We start from the raw sequence: 12,503 nt of genomic DNA, 5'->3' as shown, positions 1-12,503 counted from the left end.
CTTGATGGGTGTACAGGGTAATATTCTACAGACATCTAACAATGGGGTGGGATCAGTATTTTTATGGCCATTTTTATTACATGAGATCCCGCATGAGGCCAACCCTTATGTGAGTGCCCTGTAGAATGCCCGTATATTTCTACCATGTACATCAAAGAAAATTGTACTTGTTCGGGAGTAGAATGGTGAAATGACATTGCTGCCCATCCTTGTGTATATTTTTTATTTTGATTTTTTGCTGGAAAATGAAAACGATAGCGACTAGGCCAAATGACATGACTTTATTCGATGTGACATTAATTTTGGCTCTTGCTGTATAAAAAGATTAAGATTGATGAGAAGAAAACAAAACATAAATGTCAAACTTTTTACTTCATTCTCTGTACGAAGGATTGCTCAGAGTTGCATCAGTACTCAAATTAGAAATTTTTTAAGAACACCAATCGAGTAACTACTCCAGAACTCCCAAGAAAGAGTTAGCCAAAAAGAAGAGATGTTCTAAAATAGAGGGCTTGATATCAAGAAACTAAAAATGAACCAAACCCCTTCTGCTGCATTTTTTCCTCCTGATAGTTAAAAAAATGGCCATTAAAGCCAGAGGGCTCCAGCTTCTTTGAGCAGTGGAACCAAAGTGCCATTAATATGTGACGCCATTACCCTATCCATAGCACCAACAAGTTTGCCGCCGACGAACACCACCGGCACGGAGGAGCCACCGCCAAGCACCCTCATTAATGCTGTTTAATAATGGCATGCCATGCCACTTCTTGCAACAGCTTCAAGATACGCAGGAAAAATTGGAAAAATTTGAAGTTTTTGTTAGTACCTTCGCGGAAGAAAGAAGCAGGCGAGATCAGGAGGAAGTGTGTTTGAGGAAAAGAATAAAGGTCGGGATGGTTTTACTTTTATCATTCTTCGTTTACTATTTATCGTTACTTTGTTCTTCAGATTCTCAATTTTGACTATCTTTTCAAAAGTAATGGAATAATTTCTTGTTGTTGCAGGAAGCTTCCGAAACCATTGAAGGGTTACTCCATAAAATCAAGATGCTAGAGAATAGAGGAAGAGTTTAGTTTGAAATTCAACAGCAATGCTTTTCTTAATAACTTAAACAAACGCTTTGATTTTTTCTTCCGTATATATTATTAAATCATTGGTTACATTAATTTCGTGTAGTCGGAGAAAACAAAACTAACATAGCTTCATTGTACTTCTATATGGAAAATTCTAGAAAGAGACTCTCGACATATGCTTGTTTGGGTCTTGATGGGTGTACAGGGTAATATTCTACAGACATCTAACAATGGGGTGGGATCAGTATTTTTATGGTCATTTTTATTACATGAGATCCCGCATGGAATGCCCGTATATTTCTACCATGTACATCCAAGAAAATTGTACTTGTTCGGGAGTAGAATGGTGAAATGACATTGCTGCCCATCCTTGTGTATATTTTTTATTTTGATTTTTTGCTGGAAAATGAAAACGATAGCGACTAGGCCAAATGACATGACTTTATTCGATGTGACATTAATTTTGGCTCTTGCTGTATAAAGGGATTAAGATTGATGAGAAGAAAACAAAACATAAATGTCAAACTTTTTACTTCATTCTCTATACGAAGGATTGCTCAGAGTTACATCAGTACTCAAATTAGAAATTTTTTAAGAACACCAATCGAGTAACTACTTCAGAACTCCCAAGAAAGAGTTAGCCCAAAAGAAGAGATGTTCTAAAATTGAGGGCTTGATATCAAGAAACTAAAACTGAACCAAACCCCTTCTGCTGCATTTTTTCCTCCTGATAGTTAAAAAAATGGCCATTAAAGCCAGAGGGCTCCAGCTTCTTTGAGCAGTGGAACCAAAGTGCCATTAATATGTGACGCCATTACCCTATCCATAGCACCAACGAGTTTGCCGCCGACGAACACCACCGGCACGGAGGAGCCACCGCCAAGTACCCTCATTAATGCCGTGCTAAGAGGATCTACGTAGTTTTTGCTTTAAAAGGATTGAAAAAATATGTAAACACAGCACAAAGACATACTCTGAAAGTTTAAGGTGGCTTTATTGACTTTTGCCTTGCTATATTAGATACATACATAGTACTAGTGTTTTATTCAGGGATAAAGCTACTTTATCGGAAGAATTTGATAGAAAACTTGGTATAATTGCATGTAGCAATAAATGATTGGATGAAAAAGTTGATCGTATTTTAAATTGTCGATAAAGCTACTTTATCAGAAGAATTTAATAGAAAACTCGACATATTTGCATGTGGCAATCAAGGTCGGCCTTAAATCAGTTTCAAATATGGAACCCTATATATAAGGTCGGCCTTATATCAAATTTTTATGTCAACATTTATGATAGATAGTGTAGCATGATTTACTCAAGGATAAAGCGTTTTAAGAGCAGGTAAAGAATGATTTTCTTACACACACAATCTCGGTATTACATTTGTATGTTTAGACGGCTAAGGCCGTCCTTGTTGTCGGGTCGTTACCAAAGAAGTTAATGCACATGTTGTCTCCTCTTGATTAATGCCCATAATACACCAACGTTGTATCTCCTATTAGTTAATGTGCCCAACATTAAAAATACAACTCTTGGACAGTTAAGGCTGATGACATTCATTCATGCTCGATAGGTGAGTATTTCGGTCAAACTTCCTTATGCTTTTCTACTCAAAAAAATCCTCATCTCGTACCTTTTGAAATGATCGGTGGCGGATTCGAAATTTTTGTTAGAGATAGTTGAAACTAAAATAAAAATAAAAATCGATGTGGTAAAATTTATATACACCATAAGCTGGTTTGGCCACTACAATTCAATAATTTCATTTAAATATGCGCTATTATTAATAGTAATTATCAAATAAATGAAAAAAAAATTAGTGACATGATGGCAAATGAAGTACTTACTAATTGTGTAGTCTACAATTCAAACAGGTGTGGGGTATGAATCTAAATATAAGAAAATAATAATAATAAGGCTTTAAATTGTTGGAATGAAAATGCAATTGATTCATCAAGTAGCAACATTATAAGGATAAAATCAATCGACAAATAATATCATAAAATGTAATGAAAAAATTAAAATTTTGCCGCGGTATTATATAGCTAAAATAATAATAATAATAATAATAATAATTTTTTTTTTATATAAAAGTGATGAAATGTGGTTTAAAACTTGTGAATTCCAAAAAATGTGTTGTTAAAATTAATTGTTGACTTTGACTTAAATTTTAATAAGATTTTAAGCCACACCAATCAAAGGCTTAATTTACAAGTTCTTGATTTTCATTTATTATTGTTGTTGTTGTGAAATTAAATTCAAAAAAGTTTTAAAGAAAATCATTTTTGAAGTCAATCTCACTCCTTCAAAGAAAAATAAGAATTCTGCATTTTCTTTACAACCCACTTGATCAATGATCACAGTAAGATTTTGCACGTGATCATGTTATGTCAATAATATTCAGCATTGTTTAATATAGCAAACGACAATTAAAATATTATTCATAATGATTTTTTTTTATTTTTACTATTATTTTCCTATTAATTTGATTGTATAATCATTCAAATGCGTTATTGAATTAAAATTTAAATACAATAATTAATCATTCACCACTATATAAAAAATATTGAAAGGGATAAAAATTAGCAATAAGACAGACAAAAATGTATAAAAATGAATATGGTTAGGGTTTGGATCGGGCTCTAGTCGAGTCTAGCCGCCCCTTATATTTGTCCATGGAGAGAGATGGCTATGATTAAGTTCCATAGAAACTATCAAGTCCACATTAGGGCCCCCCGGGGCATATCCCAACGATGTAAAGGACATGAGTGAAGTTATTTCATGTCTTGCTGACAGTCGCAATGTGGGGGTTCGATTCTTAAGACATGAAATTGGACTTTTTGTAGGTACATTGTACATGCAGCTCTTGTTTCTTGACTTGCTAGAGTACATCCCACAATTTACCTCTCTCACAAAACTCTAGGGACGGAGCGGTGGGGGCCCTCAAGGTTGGAATTTAACCTTTTTTTTTTTTAAATTATCAAGTCCACATTAGGGCTTTGAGCAATATAATATAAACATGGTATGATGGTAAAGTCTGCATGACGTTAAATTTGTCGACTTTCTTAACAAGTGCCCTACTTGTGATTAAGATAGAAGAGTAGTCGAGGCAGCAAATTGAATGTTTGTTTCATTATTTATGTACTTTGGTATCTAAAGTAGTAAGAATTTCAATTTTGTGCTTGAATCATTAAGGTATAAGGGAGGGGGGGGGGGGGTTATCTGATGTTGTCGCAACGCGTGCTAAGAGGATCTACGTAGTTTTTGCTTTAAAAGGATTGAAAAAATATGTAAACACAGCACAAAGACATACTCTGAAAGTTTTAAGGTGGCTTTATTGACTTTTGCCTTGCTATATTATATACATACATAGTACTAGTGTTTTATTCAAGGATAAAGCTACTTTGTCGGAAGAATTTGACAGAAAGCTTGGTATAATTGCATGTAGCAATAAATGATTGTATGAAAAAGTTGATCGTATTTTAAATTGTCGATAAAGCTACTTTATCAGAAGAATTTAATAAAAAGCTCGACATATTTGCATGTGGCAATCAAGGTCGGCCTTAAATCAGTTTCAAATATGGAATCCTATATATAAGGTCTTCCTTATATCAAATTTTTATGTAACATTTATGATAGATAGTGTAGCATGATTTACTCAAGGATAAAGCGTTTTAAGAGCAGGTAAAGAATGATTTTCTTACACACAATCTCGGTATTACATTTGTATGTTTAGACGGCTAAGGCCGTCCTTGTTGTCGGGTCGTTACCAAAGAAGTTAATGCACATGTTGTCTCCTCTTGATTAATGCCCATAATACACCAACGTTATATCTCCTATTAGTTAATGTGCCCAACATTAAAAATACAACTCTTGGACAGTTAAAGCTGATGACATTCATTCATGCTCGATAGGTGAGTATTTCGGTCGAACTTCCTTATGCTTTTCTACTCAAAAAAATCCTCATCTCGTACCTTTTGAAATGATTAGTGGCGGATTCGAAATTTTTGTTAGAGATAGTTGAAACTAAAATAAAAATAAAAATCGATGTGGTAAAATTTATATACAACATAAGCTGGTATGGCCATTACAATTCAATAATTTCATTCAAATATGCGCTATTATTAATAGTAATTATCAAATAAATGAAAAAAAAATTAGTAACATGATGGCAAATGAAGTACTTACTAATTGTGTAGTCTACAATTCAAAAAGGTGTGGGGTATGAATCTAAATATAAGAAAAAAAATAATAATAAGGCTTTAAATTGTTGGAATGAAAATGCAATTGATTCATCAAGTAGCAACATTATAAGGATAAAATCAATCGACAAATAATATCATAAAATGTAATGAAAAGATTAAAATTTTGCCGCTGTATTTTATAGCTAAAAAAAAATTGATTTTATTATTATTATTATTATTTTAAGTTATGAAATGTGGCTGAAAAATTGTGAATTTCAAAAAATGTGTAGTTAAAATTAATTGTTGACTTTGACTTAAATTTTAACAAGATTTTAAGCCACACCAATCAAAGGCTTAATTTACAAGTTCTTGATTTTCATTTATTATTGTTGTTGTTGTGAAATTAAATTCAAAAAAGTTTTAAAGAAAATCATTTTTGAAGTCAATCTCACTCCTTCAAAGAAAAATAGGAATTCTGCATTTTCTTTACAACTCACTTGATCAATGATCACGGTAAGATTTTGCACGTGATCATGTTATGTCAATAATATTCAGCATTGTTTAATATAGCAACGACAATTAAAATATTATTCATAATGATTTTTTTATTTTTACTATTATTTTCCTATTAATTTGATTGTATAATCATTCAAATGCGTTATTGAATTAAAATTTAAATACAATAATTAATCATTCACCACTATATAAAAAATATTGAAAGGGATAAAAATTAGCAAAAAGAGAGACAAAAATGTATAAAAATGAATATGGTTAGGGTTTGGATCGGGCTCTAGTCGAGTCTAGCCGCCCCTTATATTTGTCCATGGAGAGAGATGGCTATGATTAAGTTCCATAGAAACTATCAAGTCCACATTAGGGCCCCCCGGGGCATATCCCAACGATGTAAAGGACATGAGTGAGGTTATTTCATGTCTTGCTGACAGTTGCAGTGTGGGGGTTCGATTCTTAAGACATGAAATTGGACTTTTTGTAGGTACATTGTACATGCAGCTCTTGTTTCTTGACTTGCTAGAGTACATCCCGTGATTTATCTCTCTCACAAAGCTCTAGGGACGGAGCGGTGGGGGCCCTTAAAGTTGGAATTTAACCTTTTTTTTTTTTAAATTATCAAGTCCACATTAGGGCTTTGAGCAATATAATATAAACATGGTATGATGGTAAAGTCCGCATGACGTTAAATTTGTCGACTTTCTTAACAAGTGCCCTACTTGTGATTAAGATAGAAGAGTAGTCGAGGCAGCAAATTGAATGTTTGTTTCATTATTTATGTACTTTGGTATCTAAAGTAGTAAGAATTTCAATTTTGTGCTTGAATCATTAAGGTAAAAGGGAAGAAGAATTAAGGTGATAGTGAAATGTCTTTATTGGAACTGCTTAAATGAGATGACATAAAGAGTAACTTTAATTTGGACATCATCGAAGCTTTCGAAAATGATGCATGCTCGTGTCTGTGTATGATGTCATCTCCTTTGATATTGCAATTAGGGCAGCCCAAAAGCAGCTAAAAAAAAATTGATTTTATTATTATTATTATTATTTTAAGTTATGAAATGTGGCTGAAAAATTGTGAATTTCAAAAAATGTGTAGTTAAAATTAATTGTTGACTTTGACTTAAATTTTAACAAGATTTTAAGCCACACCAATCAAAGGCTTAATTTACAAGTTCTTGATTTTCATTTATTATTGTTGTTGTTGTGAAATTAAATTCAAAAAAGTTTTAAAGAAAATCATTTTTGAAGTCAATCTCACTCCTTCAAAGAAAAATAGGAATTCTGCATTTTCTTTACAACTCACTTGATCAATGATCACGGTAAGATTTTGCACGTGATCATGTTATGTCAATAATATTCAGCATTGTTTAATATAGCAACGACAATTAAAATATTATTCATAATGATTTTTTTTTATTTTTACTATTATTTTCCTATTAATTTGATTGTATAATCATTCAAATGCGTTATTGAATTAAAATTTAAATACAATAATTAATCATTCACCACTATATAAAAAATATTGAAAGGGATAAAAATTAGCAAAAAGAGAGACAAAAATGTATAAAAATGAATATGGTTAGGGTTTGGATCGGGCTCTAGTCGAGTCTAGCCGCCCCTTATATTTGTCCATGGAGAGAGATGGCTATGATTAAGTTCCATAGAAACTATCAAGTCCACATTAGGGCCCCCCGGGGCATATCCCAACGATGTAAAGGACATGAGTGAGGTTATTTCATGTCTTGCTGACAGTTGCAGTGTGGGGGTTCGATTCTTAAGACATGAAATTGGACTTTTTGTAGGTACATTGTACATGCAGCTCTTGTTTCTTGACTTGCTAGAGTACATCCCGTGATTTATCTCTCTCACAAAGCTCTAGGGACGGAGCGGTGGGGGCCCTTAAAGTTGGAATTTAACCTTTTTTTTTTTTAAATTATCAAGTCCACATTAGGGCTTTGAGCAATATAATATAAACATGGTATGATGGTAAAGTCCGCATGACGTTAAATTTGTCGACTTTCTTAACAAGTGCCCTACTTGTGATTAAGATAGAAGAGTAGTCGAGGCAGCAAATTGAATGTTTGTTTCATTATTTATGTACTTTGGTATCTAAAGTAGTAAGAATTTCAATTTTGTGCTTGAATCATTAAGGTATAAGGGAAGAAGAATTAAGGTGATAGTGAAATGTCTTTATTGGAACTGCTTAAATGAGATGACATAAAGAGTAACTTTAATTTGGACATCATCGAAGCTTTCGAAAATGATGCATGCTCGTGTCTGTGTATGATGTCATCTCCTTTGATATTGCAATTAGGGCAGCCCAAAAGCTTTCATAATGATAAAGCAAATATTTATGATTTTCCAAAGCCCTATTGTCCACCGTTTGTCCTTGACATAATGAATAATTTTAATTCATATGAAAAGCAGTACAAATAATTGCATTGTTGGCCTTAATATATCGTCTCACAAATTATTTCTTACAATTTATGTAAGTCTATGACTTTTCGTTAATGGTTACACAATAATTCTTTAAATATATATCCAATTGACTTGATCAAATCCGATCACCTTAGTAAACCCGAAATTTGACGTGATGATGGATGTCACTTACGACTTAGACTTTGACCTCTTTTCGACTATAATGAATGTAACAAAACTTTGGTAAAGTGTTACTTTGGTAAAGCTTTTTCTTGTAAAATAGAAACCTAATCTGAAAAGCAATAAAAAATCTCAATCGATATGGGAAACATTTTTCATAATATCTAACAAAAATATTGGATTTTGTTTTCCCCATTTTTGAAACCAAAATGGGGATATTTTTCTTGGAAATTGATTGCGCAATTATGAGTGGACATATTTTTTAATAAAAGCCACACAAATTGAATCAAAGTAAGAGAATTACTACAGGTACGGCACTGTTGACAGTCCTATCACATTCAAGGGATGGACCCACAATTAAAATAATTGCGAACCACACGTTTTGTCAGAGGGTTGGGAAAAAAGTGTACAGTACTTAGCATTTTTCTCAAAGTATTCTTTTGAGTTCAGTTCGAATTAAAATTAAATTGGTTTTAGGTCCTAGAACCGAGGACTATATAATTATAATCCAGTTCTTCAAAAATAACCAAGTTGTTAATTGGGCAATAGATTGAGGGCCAATAAGTAAGAAAATTTAAGAAAAAGTAAGAAGATTTGGTAATGGTCAAATGGTATTTGTGTCCACCTAAAGTGACAACAGGTGTGGCAGTTTCCCATGAGAAAAAAGGTTGCGCGTGCACTGGAACGGTGGCAGAGGGTGGCGTCGGACGGCGGGCAAAGTACGGATGAGGCGAAAACCAGCGGGAACCCATCAGCTTCCGACCACAAACTAACTCTCCGTCTTTGTTGTCTCCCAGACTCTCCCTCACTTTTCTCACTTTTCTGCTTTATTTCACTTTAACTCATAATCATGCAAACCATTCGCATAAGCATGGACGTATTCTTAACTTTGAGGGGTTGACTGAATTTAATGAGAAGAAAGGTTCTCTATTCTATGTTCTGCTCAAAATCTTGTACTTTGATCTCATCCCATCTCTCTCTATATGTATATGCGACCAATAAAGCCTGTAATAAAGAAGCCTGAGCATAGTTAGCACTTGCAGTCTCCTCCCCCCTTTTTTTCTTTTTATTAAATAATTTTTGACCAAGACTTTTGGAAATTATTTTAATAGTGCAATGAATTAATTAATTGTTCCACTTGTCAGTGAACTTATGTACATATTTTTTATTGGTCATTGAAATTTAAAAAATCGAGTTTTGATCTTTGAACTTAGGTTAATGTTTTCGATTACTCACTGAAATTTAAAATGTCAAGTTTTGGCCACTGAACTTTAGAAAATATTGTACGTTACTCATTAACAAAAATGTTAAACTTTTAAAAATGTCAAGTTTACAGTGAAAAATGTACAACATTTTTCAAAGTTCAGTAGTCAATACTAGATATTTTAAACTCCAGCGAGCAATCGAAAACATAGACATAAGTTCAGTGACCAAAAATCGATATTTTAAATTTCAGTGATCAATACAAAGCATAGATCTAAGTTCAATGACCATTGAAACAATTAACTTGCAATGAATCAAGTTGGGATAAGTGGCCTTACTCATCAAGGGTTTTGCCAGAGATCTAGAGCCATGTGGCCCATGATAAGTGGCATTACTCGTCATGTTGTTTGATGATGACTAGTCAAATTTAAGCTCATTCATACTCTATTATTAAAATGGGTTGTGCTTGATGAACACGGTCTGACAAATCTCCAGCCAATAAGTGAGGGACACATGTCTCCTTGGACGGACGGGGTCGATGTGGCCCTGTCTTTTTAGATTGATCATATTAAATTTTAAGTAATAATACATGATTGGTCATTGAATTGAACCGTTAGTGCTATTTTGATTTTAGTTATTAAGCCCCTGTTTGAGCCTCATTATTTATCATTACATTAAATTAAAATTTTCTCTCTCCTACTTTTAACCACACAATCTTCAATAAAATAATATTATACGTAAGTCAAGAAATTTTCAACCACTCATTTTTCAAAAAAATAGTATTCATCTCATTCTAATGTCAAATAATGGGGGTTCAAACACAGCCTAAGTTATGCACTTAAGCATGTGGAATTTAGTAAGAAAGTTAGCTTATTTCAATTGCCAATTCTTCTCTCTTTTTTTCACTATATAAAATAATATCCCTCAATATACTAGACCCGAATAGCGGCGTGATTACATCTTGTACCGGTTCACAATTGGAAGTCATCATCAACCGAACATCTCAGCCGTATTACGAGTTCAGTTAATGTTAGAATTGGAATAATATATCCAGGGAAGGAGCAAAGGGACATTAAAATATATATATATATATATATATATATACACGCACGCAGAGAGAATTAATACATAGAAAAAATTCAATAATCTTTTTCACCAGTAAAAATCTAAATGTGCTTGGGGCAGCCCTAAACCCCTCCTTCTGCTCTGAATATATCATTGAACCATTATAATTAGTATGTCTAGAAATTCATGGTTTATATATTTAATTTAAATGTGTGAATTGAAAAAGTCTTCAATAAGTATGCTAATTGGGTACAATTCTTCAATTACAAAAGGTACGTAATAAGGAGTCATAACTTTTTGACAAAATGTAATTTAGATCATCAATCTTGAAATTGTATGATTCAATGGTTAAAATGAATTTGTGTCGAAAGATGCTATCGTTGGGAAGAGACACGTGAAAATCTATAAATATGACATTCTTAATTCCATTTTCTTCACTCCAAATAATTGATTTCTAATTCATTCCGTCTCCAAATTCTATAAAAACAATTTTCATACTATTTTCGATTTTCACGTTCGATATCTTTCGGTCTAGAAGATTACAATCAAGATTTGGTTCCAACGATAAAATTAATATTGTGTTATATTAATTTTGAAAGAAGCGTTGTACTTTATAAGATAGACGTCTATTTGATCAAGTTAGCACTAGCGCAGGTGCCAAAATCTGTTTTAAGAAGATTTGCATTTGTTACCTCGCTTCATGTTCATCTCATTTGAATTTCTGTATTTTGTACTTTTAATAAGTCATGATTTGCTTGTACCATATTTTCAATAAGTCGTTACTCTATTCGTATATGCATGTATTTTTAGTTAAAAGGATAAATTTTATGCACCAATAATATATACATCGCTTATAATAAATAAGAATTTTAGATGAAGTAAATGGGTACGAATTAGGAGGACAAACGTAACAAATTAATTGCAGAATTTACAACTCCTAAATGATTGAGGTTGGTGGACGGCAAAAATTAATTTATCAACAGTTCATCCTGTCTAAATTCAGCCTAATTGAGCCTTATTTTATAATAAGAATGAATTTTAAAATAATAGATTGACGAGAATGTGCGACTAAAAATATGAAAAAGTTTTTTGAAGTTGTATGTAATATTATTTTATTAAAAAAATGTGTGATTTTAAAAAAAATAGAGAAAAATATATTTTTTGAAAATAGTTGAGATGAACACCTACCTCAGTTCTCGTCTCTCTTTTACGAGCATTCTCACGCTTCACCTTTTCTGTGGAAAGAGAGTGATGAAAACCATAGGTCACTCTTCGCGTTCTTCTATAGTGATAAAAAATTCTAGCCGACATCTCCTCTGTCAAGCTACGTTTTATAGGTGATTTCCTTTGAATGATTTCGATCTAAAGTTTCTTAGTTTTATCTAATATTTTCAATTTATTATTATTATTATTATTATTTTTTTTTTTTTTTGCATTTAGTGTTGGGTTGTGTGCTCATATAGTATATTTTGTTATGATAAAATAATCATTTATTATAAATAAATTGTGGTTTTATTTATTTGTTGCATTATTCATTATTGAGTATGCAAATTAAAGTGCATACGATCACTTGAGATAATATAAGTTGGGTACTTACGCTGAAAAGTACAGTATGACACAACTTATATTTTGGTCATAAATAATTTGTTCACAACCAATGTATAAGGGTTGGCACCTTGTACTGGAAGGTTGTAGTGTTGACCAAGTCACTATTTGGGTTTGTGATTTGTCCTTATTACAGAAATAGTTAAAGGTGACACTAGTACACTTGGAGTGTATTGAACGGACCGCGTGTCGAATTTAATTCTATAGCATGACCGTGCGGAGAATTAAATTCCACTACACCGCTGTGTATTTCATCTAA

The 12,503-nt window shown here is 32.5% G+C and overlaps 1 long non-coding RNA gene across 1 annotated transcript; it reads left to right on the top strand.

Moving 5' to 3' along the window:
- The first annotated feature begins 767 nt into the window (after positions 1 to 767).
- Positions 768 to 1,247, top strand: LOC111375912. The gene is made up of 2 exons (XR_002699379.1): positions 768 to 887; positions 1,005 to 1,247. It is a non-coding gene; the product is annotated as an uncharacterized LOC111375912 (long non-coding RNA).
- The last annotated feature ends 11,256 nt before the right edge of the window (positions 1,248 to 12,503 follow it).

This window comes from Olea europaea, unplaced genomic scaffold, assembly GCF_002742605.1.
Source record: "Olea europaea var. sylvestris unplaced genomic scaffold, O_europaea_v1 scaffold1431, whole genome shotgun sequence".
Lineage (NCBI taxonomy): Eukaryota > Viridiplantae > Streptophyta > Magnoliopsida > Lamiales > Oleaceae > Olea > Olea europaea.
Note: the sequence above shows the minus strand (reverse complement) of the source record. Positions and strands in the feature narration are given on the sequence as shown.